At 44.0% G+C, this 21361-nt stretch overlaps 1 protein-coding gene across 1 annotated transcript in view; it reads right to left on the bottom strand.

Moving 5' to 3' along the window:
• Nucleotides 1–2515, bottom strand: part of LOC146195983 (uncharacterized) — a 65023-nt gene extending 62508 nt beyond the window's left edge. The window contains exon 1 of the mRNA XM_084597986.1: nt 2361–2515. The gene's annotated coding sequence lies outside the window, so the exon portion shown is untranslated. The remainder of the gene's footprint in view (nt 1–2360) is intronic.
• Between the last annotated feature and the right edge of the window lie 18846 nt (nt 2516–21361).

Here is a 21361-nt window from a genome sequence, read left to right on the forward strand (position 1 = left end):
GGTTATTACGAAGGAATTTGACACTGCGGTCACCAGTAGGTGCCAGCCCTGCGGCGAGGTAGCCGACAGCTACTACATGGTATGGGCCTACTAGTAAATTTCAGCCTTAACCCCAACCCTGCTCTAGACGACTGGGAGGTTTCTCTGTTGTGTTGCTCAGACATACAAGACCAAAGTGATTTGGTCCAGGACGGTGACTTTGACCAACAATGTCCGAGACTAGGCACGCCACCTAGTATATAGGTTCCAATTATAAGGTTTTCACATGTCTCTTTATTGTTAAATAAAAGATTTTCACCACTACCCTGCAGAGTGGTGTGCTAAGGGTGATTTTAGCAAATGTAGCAAGCAGTGTTGGCCGCAGGCATTATCTGGCTAAAATGAAAAACATCGCCAACTTGAGTGCACGATATTAGTGAGACGCAGTTTTCTACTTTTTTGGTTAACGTGCTGGTAGCCTCTCCACTGTGGCGCTTGGGGTTCTTTCATGCTTAATTGTTTTCTCACGCAGGTTGTTTTGGCGGCTGTGTTTAAACAGATCTCATTTTTTCACTTTCCTGCCGTACTGCTTATTTTCTTTCTTCTGAAGCAGCGGCAAAGTACTGAGCAGTCCTAACCGAAGAAAAAATATAGCATTCAGTAGGGATATTTCTTGTACATATTTTCGCAGTGCTTGTGGGAAACAACCGAAAAACTGCAACAGGGACGGCTCATGGAAGCTCTGCTTATTGCGTTGTATATTTTCAGTAACGTTTCGCAGTAAACGTGACGCAGACTCATTTTCAAGTACTCAATAAAATTTCAGAGAGTTCGAATGTGTGAAGCTGGAATTCGGAATGTGCCAATTATTCTACACTAGAATTCGAAGTAAATATACATTAGCGGACAAAAGGTACAACGATATTCAGGTCTTTGGCAGGGCCGGAGAAGTGCGGAGAAGCTCGGTAATGGCAATGTTTAGAGTCATTTCAGATTTTCGTTGCTTTCGCGCTCGTCCACAAGTCCCTCCTCAAATACAATTTAGCAACGTACCGCAATAGTTCCCTTTAATCAGGCTTGCATTCTTTTCGCCAAAAAATATTTCTGCTTTCCAAATTTTCGCCACCAGGCGCTGACCCCACTGTCCACACACGCTTTTTTTTTCCACGAGAAAGCCCCCTCCGCAGATGCCCCCCCCCCCCCCCCTCTTTGCGACTTAAGGATTAACCGCTAAAAATCAGAACGATTAAGCCACCGCTACAAGTGTTACTTGAGACTCCAGCATTCAGGCTGAAGGTATATTTTTTTAATGTATGGTGACTTCGTCTTTTTTATTCACTCTGTTCTATAGATTTTACAAGTCTTCTCAATGTACTGGTGAACCTAGTTTCATTTGTGACTCAGCGTTTCCACTTTCCTTTGTGGTAAGATAAATAACTTAAGTTACTGAAATTCTAGTTAAAATAAAGAAGACATAGACATGAGCAAGACATGTAGTGCGAAGAGAGATTAACCGATGGTCGCTGTGATAGCACACTATATTCTAAGTGAAGGAAATTGTAGCAGGGGGCGACAGGAAGGTAGATGGGCGAATGAGGTTAAAAAGCTCGCAGGGGTCAAGTGTATGCTGCTAGCGCACGACCTGGTTAATTGCAGGAACATGGGAGAAGCCTTAGCCCTGCAGTGGGTATAGTCAGGCTGAGTGTGACTCCCACACGCAATCTAACTGTTATGCCTGTTTGCATACGTTCGCGTACTGGGTGCTATCAGTACCGTTAGAGTGAACCACCGTACCCACTAATGTCTGTCACCGAAAGGAGCTTGCAAGTGTGCTCCCCCTCTTAAAGCTCGCAACATGTTGCCTGCTTTCCCTCCCCTTCAGGAATATGTATTTACGGCTGGTGTTATGCACACGGTCGTTGCGGCCACCTAAGATGCCAATCAATGATCAATTGCTAATTATTGAATAATAATTATATAGTATAAATAATTTCAATTATTATTTACAAATTATTAGTTACTAAATGGTGGCAGTTGCTTAACTAATAAATATTTACTAATTATTGTCTCCTTATGTGGCCATATGTCAATAAATGATCAGTTACTAATTATTTACCAATTGAATAAAACTACCTAATGACTATTATATAATAATCACTATTTAGTGACTTTTGCGAAATAATTATTTAATTACTATTTATTGCCGCGCACTCGATAAAATCGCGTAGCAGAATACAACACTCAGGCTTTCGCTTTTCATCACTTTAGTCGCCAAAATGTCTTCGAATTTTTTTTGCATGAGTTTGTGAGCGTAGTAACGATCAGCGTACTAGTTTTAAAGCAAAAGAGTCATTGGCCGGTGCATCAGCAACCTTCCTCACCTTGTCGTTTTCATCAAGCGCCGACCCCTGAAGCATGGTCACACAGGCATCCCATGGCGAACTTGAACGGCGTAAGGGTGGAAAGCAAAACGCATTCGTTGAGGTGCGGCAGTTCATTGCACGAAGCCGCGCCGTCTCTGTTTTCATGCGCACACCCCGTATCGCATGTGTTTACGGGCAGTGCAGGTGCTGTCGACGGCTGCTTGGATGCTAGCCCATTCTGCTCTCTATAACAGCAGAAGAGGAAGCGAGGCGTGCGATAGGAACGCAGCGAAGCTCTGTCGAGCAGTCTCCTTTTTGGCACCGTACACAGGATGCAGTTCGTGCAATTTATGAACCACGATAATCAGTGGTCATGGTTGTTGTTTTTGGAAGCGCACGTGGCGTTTGTGGAACAAAAGTCAACGCAGATACGAACTGTGGTTTGGTCGAGGGAGAGGCACTGGCCGCAAAGCATGGTCAAGCACAGACTATTTGTCACAAAAGTGCTGCCTAGACAAGGACTCTCCATATGAGATAAAAAAGCCCATTATTTTTTTCAAAAAGCTGTTAATAATGCCGGTTAACGTTATTTCGCAGACAATGCTAAATAAAATACTGATATCAGCGAAAATCAGTAATTAAGCAAGGCTCTAATATATGCTCAGGGCTTGGTGCTGTAAGCACACTCCAGTAGACTCCGAGTTTATAGAAATCTGTAGACATCCTCTGCATCACAGAATTTGTGCACTGCATGTATTGTTTCGCAGCGGAAGGTCCGGTTTTACGGTGTTTACAATGCCTGTGTGACGCTTAATGTCTTCGGGTCTTGACAAGCGATTGCCTATGTTCTCAGCATTTTTTTAAGTTATACATTTTTGCTTGCGAACACCACAAGCTATGTGAATCTCAGCAAACATTTGTCTGCTCTTTTGTAAAGATCCGCCCTAATGTGTTGCTCTCAATTTACGAAACATTTTAGAGAACGCAACAGGTTGCAAACTTTTGCTAAGCGCAAGAGTTGTTAAGTTGCTAACTGGAACATGCTCTACCAGCTTCATTCACCATCGCACAAGGCTAATACCGCAATTAAAGTGATAGAAAAGAAGTTCGCTTTCTAGCTGAATTAAAGTTTTAAGGCGAGAGAAATAAAATGCGATTCATTTAAAAGAAGTGTAGTAAGTTACCACTGGCAGACAGAGCCAAAATACATGTCTGACAAAAGGAGAGCTCAAAGACAAAGAAGGAAACGAATATGCACCAAAACATAACTTCAAACATCGCCAAACTTGGGTTAGCTTTCCGTGTTTTCTTGACTACAAGACATTTCAATGGAGGCACTAGGCTTTAAAACTGCTCTTAGCCCTTCAAATCATAGGAATGTCATTGGAGGAGCGACAGTTAGTATACATATATACATCGTGTTGAGACTATATAAGTAAATAAGTATTAAAATAAGTTTTACCCCGTTATACAGGACCCTACCTTATTTCACGAAAAGTGACTCCAGTTAAATACGAAATTGCGCCCTTGCATCCCGCACGCCATACCTCTACACCACGCAACGAGACGGTCCATGTCGCACGCCTCAAGCCGTACTACACGGACACTGGTTTGGACGCTAGTACGCACCGGGACGGTGCTTTTCAGCCGGCGGGGCAGTGTCACATAAGGCGGTGCATGCGAATAAGGAAAGAAGAAGAAGACTCTCGTGAGTTTTAGAAAAGACGACGTTCAACAGAGTCGGCTGGTGCCTGCAGAAAACGTCTGTTGTTTGAAAGCCTTGTCTTCGTGTCCGCCCTCCGCTCCAAGCTGAACTACCCCGTAACAATATTAAAGTCAACCAATGATGTTATTTTTGTCAAGAAGTGTGCGTTAGTTTTGAGTCTTACTAACGACTCAAAACTAACGAGCGTTAGTATTGTGTCTTGACGATCTTGTTTTAATGTTCTGGATGAAGAGAAACACAGTTGGTCTAACATTCAGAAACTATTTAAATTCTTAGTCACACTCAAAAATAACTCCTTTCTCACGCTTTCTTTTCGTGACACTTTCTTTTTCTGTCCACATTATATTGAGTGTTAAATTTTACGAAGAAAGGTGCCTTAGCAGGCCCCGGTTTTTTCCACAACCTTCGCCCTTAATTGTGTTGAAATGAAATAAAAAGAGGTGGCTTCACTCACAGAGAAGACAGTTCAATGATTAGAAGCACAGCATTGCAGAAGATGGGCACGCGCAGACATCTCAAGATCACGGAATTGTATATAGCGAAGCCATCCATGCCAGGACTGCAAATAACTCTAGTGTGCAGGGTAAGTAAATAAACACCACCGTCGTCATAATTTTCTACTTAAAAGATATTAACATGCACTCAAACATGGTACCCCATGTGCATGACAGGATGCATTTGGCAGCATTTTTAATATATCCTGGTAAAATTCGTGCGTTGTTGTTACATTAAGATTGTTATCGAAAACAAAACCTTACTGGCGACGAGTAAATAAATAAGCCCCACCGTCGTCATCTTTTCTTACCTGCTGCTGCAACAAGTCCGCAGCCCAATAACCTGGCGCTCTTCCAAAAAAAGCCTGCAGTACGAAAACTATTGCGGATGCCATGAGTGGTTTTTGGAAGAATCCAGTACAAAACTTGAGCGAGAGTGCATCGCGATTCACAAGGGGAAGCTGCAGCAGCATATCCAACAGTGGAAGCCATTGGAGCGCAAAAGGATGGTAGAGCAGCAAAAACATTTGTAAGAGGCAGCCAACCGACAAAATATTCAAAAATTAAAATGTAGGATTAAAAGATGCTACTGAGCACCAGCAACTTCGTGAAGTTGAGCAGCGCTACCGTGCGGAGGAGCGCCGCAAATTTATAGCGCAGCAACGGACTATATAAGCAGGCGCTAATACATCTGGTAAAGAGGATGATAAATAAAATCAATGTAGAGAAGAAACCATGCTTTTTGCTTTCTTTTGGAAGTATTTCACCAATTCTTGGCTTTCATGAATTTGCTATCAGCACGACTGCTGCTCCCATAATAAACAATAATGTACGATGAAAATTTGTCGCAAACTATATATAGTGTGATGCAGTTAAAGAGAGAGAGAGAGAGAGAGATATTTTAATGGCAACAGGAGATGTCTGCCTGGTGGTAATCCTAGCATGCTACTCCTGATGAGGGTTGAGGGATGAGGGTGACACATTGTGGGAGGGGAAGGGGAAATAAATGAGAAAAAAAAAAGAGAATCGGTGTCGCACACTTTCACACGCACATAAGCACACACAGATGAGTTTTAAAGGGTATTGATCAACCCTGTGTCCTTAAGAAAAATTAACTTTCACACGCCATAATCCCACACAGATGAGTTTTAAAGGGTATTAATCAACCCTGTGTCCTTCAGAAAAGTTAGTAAGGCCTTGGTAGCTCGCGCAGCAGACGATCCGTCGCACCAAGGACCCAGGACATGTTCAAGGCGCAAGGTTGTTTCTTTAGGTAAGCTTAAATTATTGCGCAGTGTCCTGCGATGTGCAGTAAACCGTTGACAGGAGGTTACCAAATGTTCAAAAGTTTCACACACATCACATGTAGAGCACAGAGGCCTACTCGCAATGCCTATTTTATGTAGGAAGTAGTTTGTGTATGACACATTTAAGCGGATTCTGTGTAGACAGTTTCGATGCCACCTGTTCAAATTGTGAGGAATTCGAGAGACGCAAGTGGGATCTATTCGGTGTAGAGGTCGATATTGATGGTTCGGGTCACACCACAGAGAGCGTTGGAATCGCCATGATTCAGTTGCTACAAGTCTTGCTGCATCTCTTCGTGAGAATGGTATTGAAATTGTCCTTGTGGAATCTTTAGTTCGTTTGCAGCGGCGTCTGCGAGGTCGTTGCCCGCGATGCCGCAGTGAGCAGGTAACCACTGTAGCACAGTGCTGAGACTCAGGTCATAGGCCTCTGTGTGTAGCTTATTTATGTCAATGACGAGCTCTTCCTGAATTCTTGATGATTTAAGCAATTGTAGTGCAGCGCGACAATCGCTGAAGATAACCCATGCTGCAGGGCGCTGTTGTAGAATATATATAATAGCTTCTCTCAGAGCCGTTAACTCAGTAGCCACAGCTGAAGTGCGATGGCTGAGTGTTGCCGAGATTGTGGTGTGCATTGATGGTATCCACACGCCGATGGATGAAGAAATAGCTGTGACAGAGCCATCAGTATAGATGTGGCAATGATGACTGTAGCGTGCACAGATGTGCTCAAGGGCGAAGTATTTAAGTGCGGGTCCTGGGCTGTGGGCTTTTCTTTTGATGCCAGGTATAGTTGTCGAAATTTGCCATGAAGCAAACCTCCATGGTGGGAAAGATGACGGTACTGCGCGTTGATATTGCGCAGGCAGTAGATTGGAGAGTGATGTCATACTTTGCTCTGAAAACGGGTGGGTAGGTTCACGTGCAAAGCGCAGCTCGGTGCGAAGCAGCTCCTGCGGTATCAGCACGGTTACAGATAGACGTCTGCTCTCCGCCAGAGTGCCCACTGTGGAAGTGTTTTTTGGAAGACCAAGGCACACTCTCAAAGCTTTGGCCTGCATGGCTTTAAGTAGTTTAATGCTTGACTGCGAGAGGCCTTGAAGAACAGGGAGGCTATAACGCAGAAGACCTTCACAAAGTGCTCCATAAAGCCGTAATAGGGAATCGGTAGAGCAGCCTCTTCTGGTCGTTGAGAGCATACGAAATATAGATACGTATGAAGAGAGTTTGGTCTTAAGTTGTTGAACGTGTGGTGACCATGAAAGAGACCTATCAAAGGTCACACCTAGAAATTTTTGATTGTTGACATACGGTATAGGAGTGCCAGCAACTTTCAGTACATAACGGGAGAGATCACGTCGTGAAAATGAAATTGCTGCGCACTTTTCTGGAGATATGCAGTTAAAGAATGACAAAGGTAGCTATATATAGCCAGCTCATTCAGTTTTATATTACGCACCCAATCACACAAACAGGGAAAATCAGTTCTACTTAAACAGAAAGTCTTCCATAGATTACAAGCTAGAAAAGTTCAATTCGTTTACGTTCGCCGAATGATTGATACACATCATTATATGAGCGTGACGGCATGCTTATATTGTTCCAAAACTAACTGGCAGCCCTTCACATTTTGTCAGGAAAAGCCTTCTAGCAACTACTAAATTGCGTACGATCAAGGAGTTCTCTTTGCGACAAAAAGAGTAGTGTGAGATGCGTCAAACCGCCATCATCGAGATCGTGACAAGTCCAACGCATTCCAGTAGCCTGCGTCACGGCCACCGAATTGGCGAGAAGTTTTCAGAAAATGAAGAAGAACATCTGAGAGCACTCCAAACCGAAAGCACTCCAAAATCTGCACTCGAGAAATGCGAAAGCCTGAGAATTGCTGCTGCACACGGCACATTGAGCCCCCCTGACATAGTTTCTGCTTGCAACCCCAGGGCTCGTCCCGCACAGTAAAAATTTCCTTTTCTTGGCGCGCGGGTTTGCTGCAGCGCTCCTGGAAGTGTGGGAATGGACGGTGCACCATCGCTGTTTCCATGCGGCTTTCCTTGGTTTGTTGCAGGGCTCCGGCAAGTGTGCGATTTGAAGCTCGGTGTCGCTGCAGTTGCCCGACGTTCTTATACCACGTGACATTCACATGCAACTCGACTGTCACCTGTCATGTGATTCGCTCATAGTAAGGTGACATTTGTCACCCACGACTTAACGCTTTCTGAGACCCAGTTTTGTGGGCCATGAATCAGCACTGTGTGACACAATTTGGGGCCCATGCGTCAACGCAATTCGTGACGCCGTTTGGAACCTATGACATATGCCACCTTGTTTGACTTAATTTTGGACTCATGACTCAGCATATTTTACGACACACGTCATTATTATGACTCATAATTTTTGTATAACTCAAGACAAACTCCTAACCATGTCTTCAGCTATGATTTCTAAACTATGGCTGGTAATGACTGATGACTAGTGATACAATATCTTATACGGATGCGTCAATTACAGCCACCGGGGAATGTGTAGCTCCAGGTGTACAAACATGTAAAGAGGAGCAAGCGAATACATTAGGTGAACATTATTTCTCCACAGTTTCCAGTTCTCACTACACAGAATATTTCTATAGATACAAAAGAACAGCCAGGCGACAAAAGCTTCCAACGAATAGCAGCACAAATGAAGAGTACAATAGTTTCATTACAATGCAAGAATTTTTTTTTGTGTTGTATTGCGTTGGGTTTTATGGCGCATAAGCAGCTAAGGCTATCCTGAAGTCCTGTTGACAAGCAGACAATGTGAACCCTGTTATAGTGGAATGTATTATGAAATGCAGCACATAACATTTTGTTTGTTCTCTTGTGTTTGATTCTCCCGTATTCTGTATCTTCATTCTTCACTTATTACACCAAGGAAGTCTGGGGAATTGCGCCTACTAAGTTGCTGATTTCGCTTCGCCTAAATTTGCTACGTTGCTTTTGGTACAGGGGAACGAGAGCTCTCTATTAAAAAAAGTTGCCCACTCGTTACCAAGCCCACCTTTCTGTGTCCCGTCTTGCTATCCTGTTAGAATAGGAATCTACGGCTTAAGTGAGGTTTCGCATACTACAATACTTCAGCAGCTGACTGTCTAGGCACTTGAACCATCCTTCGTGTATCAGCGTCTCTGGGATTGAAAGTAAAGCCATAACTGCTTCCGATCATACTGAGTCTTTTGCACCTGGTTGCGTTTCCGAGGTCCATTAATAAACATCTGCCGTCGAAAGTATTGTCTGGAGGCCTCTCTATATTTACAACTTTCTACACACTTTAAACAGATACATGATACCTGATCTCTCATTCCTCCAGTTCTGTGAGGGGGTTCATTAAAAAATTCCGACCACACAGTATAATACTCTTTTTTTGGTCGAGAAAATTGAATTGCCTTCCCCAAGCTAGGAATGAAGGTTTACTCTACTTTCCTCTGTGATGCAGTGAAATGTCTTACTAAAGGTGACCGCAGCTCCATGCTCATTCCGTCAAGACCTCAAGATAAACAAAATACTTAGCTGCGCATAAATGTATTTATTACAAGCATACGGCTACTATTTCACGAGTTTGATATTGCGCGAAGTTCCGGTACCCCTACATGCTTTTATCACAAGCTCATGTCACTGTTGTCAAATATAGGGCTCTTATTATAAGCGCACACAATTTCCACAGGTACGGCGGAGCATAATGCCGTTAGGGAAGCATTAAAGCCACTTGCGCGTGTTTAGATGTCCGAAACGCGCACAAGAGCCCAAATTTAAGGTCACGTGACTTGCGCTCAAGGTTGTTCAATATCGAACGGTTTCGCTGAACCGGCGCAGCTTGTCAACACAGCAGTCGGGGGAAAGACAGAGGGAGTCACGTAAGTGCCCCACTGGTTCAGACGAAGACACTGAACAAACCTCGCCGTGCTCATTCGCGCGGGAAATTCCTGCACAGCAGAACAGCTGTGAAAACGAAACTGTCACAATGTTTTTTTTTTTTTCTTTGGTTCGGATGTTGTCAGGAATGGCACAGCATGATCGATATATGGGCAATGACTCAGAGCGCAGCAGAATGCAGCTTCCATGAAGCGTCCTCGACAAGGAACGCATAAGGGCTATTTTTTCGATGCGGAGGGTAATGTAACCCTAACCTTCGATGAATGAATGCGTTATAATGCTGTCCAAGGCATGTACTTTTTATTTCTTGCGTTCGCCGGATGCAGTGTATTAGAAAACAGGTCTGTTTTGGCTTCTCCGTAAAGGATACAAGTCCCGCAGGAATACCTAGTGTAACATCGTTCTCTCTTAAAAAGTCTATCAGGAACCATTACCACTTATGAGTTTTGTAAACATACAAAATGCAAAGTTTAAAAGAGGGCACTGCGTTAGAAACTGCTTGTCATGATAGAATCTGCAGACACGCATGTGCGATGTGCAGGTTAGTATCCATTGTTTCATACTGCTCAAGCAGCAACTCGCCTATTACTACAACCCAGAGCTAGTATCAGGGAGAGCAGGGATGAGCAAGTCAATAGTTTTTACTTGTATTTTTGGGTGGGCGGAAGCTTTTCATCTGTGGCACGCAGATAGAACGGGTAACGTCTGACCTGGTTTATTCTTCAGTCATAACCAGCGTCGAATGCGCAGCAGAGCTGAGGCACAGTGTCACCGGTCTTTCCACTTCCCAAAGGATGACTGCTGTGGATTTGGCGAACGGAGCACTGGCAGCACGTATTCTATGTTGACCGCAGCATAAAACCATGTCGGCTTCAAAAACCTTCGCAGAAAGAAACTGTCTTTAAATATATCACGCAGCACCGTTACCCCATCCCCCCTCTGTAGAGGCCCCCCTTCCCTCTACGCATTTGGCAACCGCTTAATCACTAAATTCTTAATATGTGGCGTTATTATTTACAAATACTCTTCATAATACATTCATAAGCTTCCATATTAAGTGATATTTCACTTGAAATAGATATAAATGACTACCTAACCAAGCCGTATGAAATAGCCTGCATGGCAGAGGTAGCATGTCTGACTCAGACTGCCAGGTTCCTGAAAGGCTCAATTCCTTTAGTCTCCCATCAGAATCGAGAAGCCCAAGTTGGCAGTTCGAGCCATGTAGGCTATTTCGGGTGGTAGTGTGACTGCACAACCCTCTGTCAAAGCAGAGCCCGGCCATGGCAGCTGCCTGGCTCCACCTGCCAGAGCCATTCCTGAGAATCGGTACTTACAATGCCGACGCCTATGACGTCAACATGTACGCCGGTCTTCATGGAGTACGGGACCTTTAACGCTGTCACGTAAAATAAAAAAAAGCGAGGTAGAAAGTATGCGTCTGCGGTGCTGTTCATACAGATCGAAAGAACACAACACTCTGCTTCAGGTGCATGTGAGGGGGCTACTTCCTGTTAGTGTGGAGCGCAACAAACTGGAGGCCAAAAGAACAAAGAGAAACAAAGGGTGTACTCACTGCGCACTCGCTGTGAGCAGCTGAGGTGCCAATATCATGTTGATTTGCGATACGTGTGTGGTTTCGTGACGCTGTGCGAGACTGTAGGAGCATCTTTATTGGGAAAGGAGTTTTGAATATCAGCTGCTATATATGTGTGCATGTCATAGCTTTGTTCATAGCGTGTATCAAACTAATACATGGCTATTTATCCCGATGACAACATGAACCCTAATTCTTTGAATAAATGATCCCCATTAAGCAATACGCCTATGACCAGCTCGCGAGCACGACCCAGAAATCGATAAGGCTTTCTTGACAAAAAAGTTTTCGTGCAATATAGGCTGTGATATAGCGCAAAACTGAAATCCTGGACATTAGTATTTGCTCGATTCCACTGTAACTGGACTAATCAGAATGTAACCCTAACCTTCGATGAATTATTGCGGTATAATGCTGTCCAAGGCATGTACTTTTTAATTCTTGCGTTCGCCGGATGCAGTGTATTACAAAACAAGGCTGTATCGTTTCTCTAAGGAACCAATTTTGTCCTTAAGACAAGATCAACCGCGGTGTGTTTGGCTTGAATAGAATTTAAGGTATTCCCAAATGCTTCACTTGCGCCCCTTAAAGCTGCGCAAATGAACAAACTACGGTTATGCAAAAGTACAGAATTTAAATTGATTTTATCCTTTTTGGCATTTCGCATGCTGCAGTTATTAGGAATTCTCATTATAGAGGTGTTTGTTTCATTTTATTGGCCCCTTCTCATCCAATGCATTTAATTTTAACAGTTTTTAATAATCGATTAGAGAGAGTTTCTTGGTACCGCCTTGAGAACATATTGTTAAAAGCATTGTGTTGTATTATATTGCTGCACTATTATTGTGTTCCTTGTTCGAGTTTCTTGGTACCGCGTTGAGACCATATTGCTAAAAGATTGTGTTCTATTTTCTAATTTTATTGCTGCACTATTATCGTGCTCCTTTAACTGCGTCAGCATTCGCAACGGGGGTCTGCAAGCCTTACTGAGGGGAGTGCATGCAAATAAGGAAGCAGTTTCTTATAACTGGCGGGCCGCTGCCTGCATTACTGCTCTCTAGAATGGTGCCGATCTCGAAATGTGCACCTGCGAAGTTTTCGCCTTGAATTGTAGTTATTTGTCTGTAAGTAATATTTGGAAGGATGCTTTCCAGCATTTTTATACCTTGATTTCTCGTTTCACCTTTTTAGTACCGTTGCGGCAGATTTTTTTTTTTCTTTCTAGGAGCTTGCGCTTATGATTCTGAGCTCCGGCATGCAAAGAACCGATGCACTGAGCAACATAGTGACGTCGAGGGGTGTGTAGTCGCTGTCACCATTTCCTGAGGATTTTCACATGTGAGCTCTTGTCTGTACGTGTCGTCTGCTTTCTTATGCGCACTCATCAGACATGCATTGGTTGCTGCTGTCGTCGCACAATTCGGTGGCCATAATTAATAGACACTGTATTTTGAACTATGCACTTACGCTAGGACTTTACAGGCCATATACCGCGATATCCTGCTGGCAAATTATCTGCGAGCTAATGTCTAATAAGTGTGCCAAGCCTGTCTCTTCGGAAGAATGGTGCATTGGTCCTTTCATGTGCAGTTTTCTTTTTTTGCCAGCTATTTATACTGTTTTGTAAATTGTACACAAACAGCAGGAATCGAGCACATTTCAATGGCAAAGGTTAGTCAGCGCTGAACGTCCCACGGACGGCCTAATAAATACGGCAGGATGGATGCACAACATTTCCGCTTGCAACCTTCGTGCCAATATATTTTTCGTAAGTAAAGTTATTCAATGTCTTGAAATTGATTTGCCCTCAACACGTAGGGGTATTGGTGTGCCTATGAGCCGCCATGTTTGAATAAATGGGCGTTTATGGATCTTTGGCCCCTGTGAAGGGTCACGGGTCTCTTTAAATTTGTTTTCGCTTGGCGTACCTTAACCCGCTCGCATTGCAATACTTATGTCGCACCAAAGTATGTCGTGTCATCAATACGGCCAAGCTTGAAGATAAAAAAGGCACATAACAAAGCGTGTACTGATAACACTTCTTTTCTCGTGTCTGTAGTTATTTTCAAGATATATCCTGCACAGCTACGTGCCCACAGAATCAGGTGATGCAAGTGGAGGAGAGCCTACATGAAAACGAACGCGCGGGAGTCTCCAAAACAATTAATGACAGTACTTTGTACAAATACGCTATTACATGAAAGGGTACTGTATTTGGTGGTATATGATATGTTTACATAAACCAGTCAGCTTGCACACATTATGCCAAGGAAGATAGGAAATGATAGTAAAGACGTTAATTGCTCTAGAAAGGTCTTGTGCTAGTAGCAGGTGAGAAAGAAGAGGTCCATTTTCCTTCTCACAGGGTCAGTGCCCCTATTCCAGGACTCCGTTGAGCTTCGCTGCTCGCTTGGCGTGCTGGATCAGACTTTGTTGGCAACCCAGATCGCCGCTGGAGAGCCGGCTCTCCTATTCTTCCACACTCGGTTTTTTACGAAAGTTATCGTTCTTACTGCATTCCCACATGATGCGGTATAATGAAGGTTTGCTACCACACCACAGACAGGTGTTCCGATGTTGCGACGGCTAAATCTTCCTAAGGATATGCATGCTTGTGAATGTTCCTGTATGCAGTCTTCACCAGTAAACTGCCTTTTGTTGATTTAGATCACGATGAGGCGGCGGATAGCGAATCTGTACCCCCTTATAGTAGTTGGGAATGTCTTAGCACGTAGGGCCGGCTCGCTCGGGTAGATCATTCGATTGGGAGGAAACTCGGTGGTGGTGGTGGCAAGAACATTTATTAGCTATACAAAGGCCAGAAGGTATATTTAGATCAGCCCATAAGGGACCGGTCCTTACAATCACTAGGTGAAGGTTCCAATATCGTGACCGCAGTGGCGGTTGCCGCCACCCGGGCGCGCCCTATACTAAGGCTTGTTGGGCCTGTAATTCATGGCAGCCGAGCAGAATCGCCTCCCAGCCCTCTTCGGTTGAGTTGGGGATGGAGGGAATAGTCGGTTTGGAGGTGCAGGCCCACACCATGTGATAGATATTACAAGACACCGCTCCACCGTGTGGGCAGCTGCCAGTAAAGGAGTCAAAATGTTTTAGTGCTGCCGGGTATAGCAATGTATTGGTGAAAAGGCGGAGAAGGAGCCGCTCATCCGCCTTTCTGAGCCCTTTACATGGGCTGGGGTAAAGACGATGACAATTTTGGTAGTACATCGTGATATCTTTGAACGTGTAGACAGGATTAAAATCGGGTTCCTGATCGAGTGGGGAGGAGAAAATAGCCCGGTGAGAGAGCGCGTGGGAGGCTGCGTGTACTGCCTCGTTTTCTGCCAAACTCTGATAAGCAGGGACCCAGATAAAGCAACGGAGTGCGGAGTCCGCATCCCGTATGCAATTTGGGTAAATTTGATAGGCTAGGAAGGGAGTCCAGCCTTCTCGTATACCCTCGAGCTACCCCGTCGGCACGTTCGTTCCCCGCTATGTCGGTGTGTCCTGGTGCCCAGTAGATGTGTGTGACTTTTGGTGGTATCGCGCTCTGGAGGAGCCTGAGGCCGGAGCGACCTATGCTGCCGTTCATGTAGTTACGGCACGCTTCTCTCGAATCTGTAAGAATGGTAAGGGACGTATTGCTTCGATACCCGGCTGCCACCACTAGAGCAACGGCCAGCTCCTCCACTTCGGTTACTGTGCAATCTCTGACTGAGACACTAGCTAATTCATTTAGCTTGGAATCAATAGCTACCGCCACTGCACTGTTATGTGAGCTTCCTGAATACGAATCCACGTATTCTGTGTATACCGTTGTGGATTTTGTAGCTAGAGTGTGTTTTGCATACTTCGGCCGGGCTGCTCTACGGGCCACATGCACGTTGGGGTCCATGTTCCGGGGAAGGAAGCTAACCTTTAACGTCTAACGAATGTCGTCCGGTATGGTCGCAGTATAATTTTCGATTTCAGCAATCCCACTAGCCCCAGTCGCCCAATAAGCGAGCACCCCTAGGAATTTGCTGGAGCCTGGCTATCTGCGTGACCAGTTGGGCTTCTTTGATCTCTTCGAAGGTGCCAAGGAAGAAAGATTGCCATCAACATAAATATTACGCACCTGAAATATATGCATGTAAAAAAAAAAACCTTCACTAACAACTGCAATAATCGGCCACCTGAAGAGTCAAGCACTTAGCCTTTTCGTCTGTGTGCTGCCTTCGCATGAGCAGCCACGTAACAAAATTTTGCCCTTCATTGCCCCGTAATCATTGAAGCCTAACTGGTGTAAAGGGGAACATTCATTCATATGCAGCACCGCTGTGCACTGCCAAGAATGTTCTACATTTTCATCAAAGGTGCAACAAAGAAACTACATGACAGATATTGTTTCGAGACACAAGTATCTCAATAAAAGCCTTAAAAAGGCATTCGCACGCCTTATATTAAGCAAGAGGCTGTTCCCATGATGTTCCACTGCATGTAGCCATCAACGCTAGGGCATTATCACAAATATTCCACCCCTCCATGCCACAGTATTCCACAAGGCCTTCAATCTTATTGAAAGGTGTGTTGAAAAACTTATTCAAAAGGCTTTCAAAGCTATTGAAAGGATTACCTATTTTCAGGTGAACACAACTTCAACCAGAGCGGCAATGTCCTGGCTTATGTTCACATGAAAAATTATCAAATTATCTATAGCTTTTTAGGAATAAAAGTGAGCTACCAGGGCAAATGCTTTGTTGCTGCTCCTGCAAAAGCAACCACATCGTTTAACGCTGCTGATGTTCAACCAGTGCAGCAACTGATGACAATACTATGTACTTATATTATTTACTATTTTGGCCAAGGGCATCTGGCGACGTCATTATGCGGACTGCTGAAATTTCTCGATGCACTCTTGAAGCAGCTGATACATATTTCGAGGCTGGTGGTGCTCCTGGTTGCAGAACGGCGACCAGTGCAGGAAGCTGCAAGATGCACTAGAAACGATTGAATGAAATGAGTGCCACACTGCACACTATTTGAGGTGAAACCTGAATAGACACATTGGCCGAGCCTTGCCACTACCAGTGTATCTCATGTAAAGTACGCATTTACCAAGCCGATGATATTCACATGTTTAAGTTCATGAATAAGCTCAATAAAAGAAAAGTGGTCATTCTAAGTAACAATAATGAGCCCTTCCCTTACTGTTTGGTGTTGACAATTCACTTATAGCTAGTGTGCTTTATACAAAGTTCTATTCCAGCGCCATGATAAAATCTGCCATAAAGTGCCGGAGGAGCAAGTGTATTCTATCAATGTATTATAAAACGTGACAAAAAGCGAGAACTGAGGAGCGCTAACGCGGAATTCGTAGCATGCTGTTGGTTCGCAGAGTCGCGAGACATCACCGCCGTCTCGGTGGTGTCATTTATTAAAAACTTTTCATTTGACATATTATTTTAATGCAGCTACGTAAATCACGTAAACCTCATCGAGCAAGTGCATGCAATTAATGCTGGTTATTGCGACGCAGTAATCGAAATGAGCAGCAATGCTAGCAGGAAGAAGGCTGGAAGGCTGTACAAAATTCCACGTGCACCCAGAAACTAATTTAAATGCTTCGTTGCTAATCGTCCGGTTTAAAATTCTAAAGCGACGCATTCAGGCGCCACTTGCCGTGACGGAAGGTATTTCCGGAGAATCGCTGATGCAGCACCGTCCTTGAAGCTTTGCATTATACAAGCTTTACCGTAACCAACTCAACAACGTGCGATTGACAGATTATAAACGAAGTTCATGTTGCGTGCCACTTCCAAATGGCAAGAAGACGTGACTATTCATTTCCTTCCTCCGTGTGACGATACAACGAAGACACCGCTGAACTGCAGGCAAGACCATCGCGCTCTGGAATATTCCGTCAGATTTACAAGAAAGGTCGCTAAAAAATAGGGTGCACTGTAATTACTGCGCAATAACTATGCCACGTTGATTGAAAGAAATCAAGAGGATAACTTTCATCAACATAAGAAAGTGGAAATTTGATTTTATGTTTGTTGTTTACTCAGTAGTTCCAGTATTTACAATCCCTTTTGAAGATGTCTTTTCAAGCGATTGGTGTAGCTGGCAATGTGTGTCTGTCCTCGTTTGGTTCCACGTAATGCGACAATAGGATTGGCCTTGCGACTGACAGCTAATCTGTACAACAGCACACCCAGGTGAGCCTCTACCCTTGCGGAGTGCTCTAGGAGCGATAGTAAGTCCGCCCTGTCGTCTACTATTTTCTCCTGCCGTGGGAATGCTCACCGTGGACGGGTGGGCCACACTTCAGACGTGACTGCGTAGTTATCGCAGTATGATCTACAAGATCCTAATTCGTTCATTCTTACACAAAAGGTAGGGATCCTACGCCGAAAAAGCGCCACAAAGACAAAATGAAAATGTGTGGTTGCATTAATTCCGTGCTACTTGAAACCGCAGAAATGTGCTGTGATGCTTGTGTCGAAAGGTGGACTTTTGGAGATCAAGAATTATTTGGTTCACGCTAACAGTATACGCGTATCAAGTAGCGCAATTGGAAGTCCGGCTTTTTTACAATCCTATGTGCGCATTTTCTACTTCTCGGATGAAATTCGCTAGAGTACTATGCCATTTCGATACTTTCGATGTCGTTACTTTCGCATGTTTATATGCATGCGACCATATGCCTGCGACGATGCCAAAAACCGGCGTCTCATATCTTCCGCTCAGCTGAACGTTCTTCTACTGAAGTAGACCACGCATTTCACCTCTAATGCAGCAAAAACGGGGTTCACAGCTCCGTGGATTTCCCAACGCTCCCAGCTACCCAACGAAATGACTAAATGAATTTGTAAATTTCGCGCTCGAGAAATAACGTCTGGCAGTGCACGTAGCTTGTAGCTCTTCGGCTAGTAATCCATGTACGATGCCAGAGCCAACAATACAAAGCAGGGTAACAAGTGTAGAGCAGCTCGGAAAGCACTGACAGTTAGAGACAAACAGAATATTTGATTAACAACCAGCTAACATATGCTTGCCGCTAATGTTGCGTCGGCAGTCGGCCGTACTGGCACGTGGCCGGCGGGGCGCAAATTTTGACCGCAGCGCCATCTTAATGCATTTGCGTCTGCTTTCAAAGGCATAGTTATAGAACTCAAAAAGGATCTGTATATGATAGTCAACAAGTAGTTCGGGACTGGAAAATCGAAGGTACACAGAGAGATCTGCTGACGCACTCTTGCACTCTCCTGCGTATGTAATAACAGAGAACGCGGGCGTGCAGTTTTGTCTAGTTTTGTCCGAATTTCCACTTGACGATTCGAAAGTAGCGGTACTCTCCTCCGTGCCGCGCTTTTCTCCTCGATACTTCTCGTTCGGCGGCTGTGAGCGCTGCGCGCGACAAGCTTTTTCTAACATATTGAACCAGCAAAATACACAAGACAAGAATTACACGGCCGGCGGCCGGCAGCAGCAAAAAGTGCAGTCGGGTGTTTTGGGCCGGTTCAGCACTCCAGTAGTGCACGAACGTTTGACAAAAGCGATAAAACTGCTGAAAATTCTAGAAGTAACGTTTATGAAAAGGTTGACTTCTTAGAACCGCTTGAATGGGGAATCATGATGTAAACTAAGCTTTGTGGCGACTTCTATGCTCCATATATTGTTTGTCACAAAATAAGATGTTTTACTTTGTGTACCCGACGTAGTATTGCCGCTGACTTCGTCTGTGTTTGTTTTTAAAGCTTTGACTCTGCTCACCAGTGCAAAACATTATTGAACGACTGAGACTAATAATTCGAACTTCAAGATAAGAGAAGTTAACAGCTGGACATAGTCTATTTCGCTACTGTCTAAGTATAGTTTATGTCAAATACTGAACCATGTGTCTGGATCACTGGCTAATTATACACTTATGTTGATTAACTACTAAGCCAAATTAATTGATGATATTCCGTAAATGGTAGTGAGAACCATATTTAGTGCCACAACAGGGTCATATACCGTTGGGAAGCTTAAGCCATTCGTAGTAGCACTGTGCTAGTTAGTCATCCATACTAATATTCGTTAATTAGTTAACTACGTATAAACGAAATCTTTGAGCTGTAAGATCCAACTCATATGCGGTTGAAAAGCCTAAGGTTAGCGCAAAATGCTCTGCATTAGTTTGCGACCCATATTATTTATTGTTTATGAGCTGTATGCAATCAAAATTACTCCACTTTATAGCATCGAGATATATTCTGTCAAAACGCTTAGATATCTGCAAATAAGCCGTGCTACTTATAGACCCAAAATAATTAGTGCTAATTATTTAACTGCTGTTAAAACCAAATTGTGCACTAAGGAAAGGACGGTAACGTTCAATGCAAATGCATTGTGCTAGTTCATCAAATTCTAAGGTAACCCTAACGACTGAGCTAACGCTCTTAACAAGGCTCAACAGAGTTTAAATACATTTAAATGTTTTTTTCCAGTTTTTCAGATTCATACTTGTCTGCCCTACTGTGCCCACGTACAATATATTAGTCATAGGTGCATCGTCCGTCCATAGGTTTGTGTCCTCAGTGTAAAAGTGGCTTTTGCGCTGTAGTCTGTAAACTGAGCCACACTGAGCCCTACAGTTGCGGTTCAGGCTGGTCTTCAATGAAATGTGTCTAAAACATACAGCCATCAGTTAAATATTCAATTCAGGCAGGATGGGCAAAAATTATCTTCCATACAATTAAAATTACTAATATGTTACAGTATAATAATTGTTAATCGCCCAATATTCCCCTATTACTACGTCACAACTATACTTATTATTGACTGTCAAGCTCCGTAATCACAGCAAATCGATGCAATGATTCCGGCTGGGTTTACATCTGTGGGGATAGCGTTTTCCAGTTTTAGAGCCCCAGCCTCGAAAAAAAAAAGGGGTCCCAGCCAACGCCTAGTAATCATGATGAAAGTGAAGCTCGCGGGATCAGGTGAACACCTCCTGCTCATTGTCATATCCCTGACGAAACAAAATCATATATGTTACCCACTGAAGAGTGGAACCGATGCAAGATATATTCAAGAATGACAAAAAACGCACAATATGAACTAGGTAGCGCCCAATACCCGCAGTACCGCGACTTAATTTGCCCATAAATTTTGCAGGGCCAGCATAAATTGCATCTAAGTAACCGACGTACACCTCCAAGTACAAGATGGAAACGCAAGCGCGTCTAAAAATTGGTGTTTCAATATTCAATAAAACTGGCAATAGGTTCTAGCATAATCACAGCAAGTGCAATCGAGAGGCTGTCCTTCCTATTATTGACAGCAGAAAGCAAACTCTACAGCGCTGTATTTCTGACTGTATAAAAGATGGCAACGGTCAAAATGATGGAGTTCTTCGGAATATTAGAAATGTTGACAACCTCGTTTTATATATTGCACAAATTGCAAAAAAAAAAAAACATCAAGGAAAAAGCAGGAAGAATAGAAAAGTATAGTCTGGTGATGCTGAAGCTTAATTACCTCGCAATCAACAATGTTCTTTGTCGGCTCGAAGTTATTTCGGCCAATGTTGTGAAGCCAGTGCTTCTCTGCAAGCCGTTACGCTTTCTCATGAAAACCGCATAGCCATTTTCAGGCCGCATGCTTCAGTTATACGCGCAACAGAAGGACATAACGCTTATACAGGGCAGAGAAAGTACAGCGCGGAATATTCGCCCGCCAAGCCTAGGCGAAAAATGGCGCGATGGAAAAAAACATAAGCAAAGCGCCGCATACGCGTGTTTTCAAGGGAAACGACAGGGAGGCCAATCGTCACGCAGGAAAGCGGGCGGAGAACCGCCGCTCAAGGAAGGGCAGTCCAAGCGGCGAAGAGGAGGGGAGGAGGTCGCGCGGAAGGCGGAAAAGTTCAAAGGTTGGCGGAACTTTCAAATGATCAAGGTGCGTAAGTTTTGTTAGACCCCCTTGATGAAATTATCAAGATGCTTTAGTTTTGTCCAG

The sequence above is a fragment of the Amblyomma maculatum genome, chromosome 3 (genome assembly GCF_055883805.1).
Source record: "Amblyomma maculatum isolate TAMU_Amacu chromosome 3, ASM5588380v1, whole genome shotgun sequence".
Taxonomy (NCBI): Eukaryota; Metazoa; Arthropoda; class Arachnida; order Ixodida; family Ixodidae; genus Amblyomma; species Amblyomma maculatum.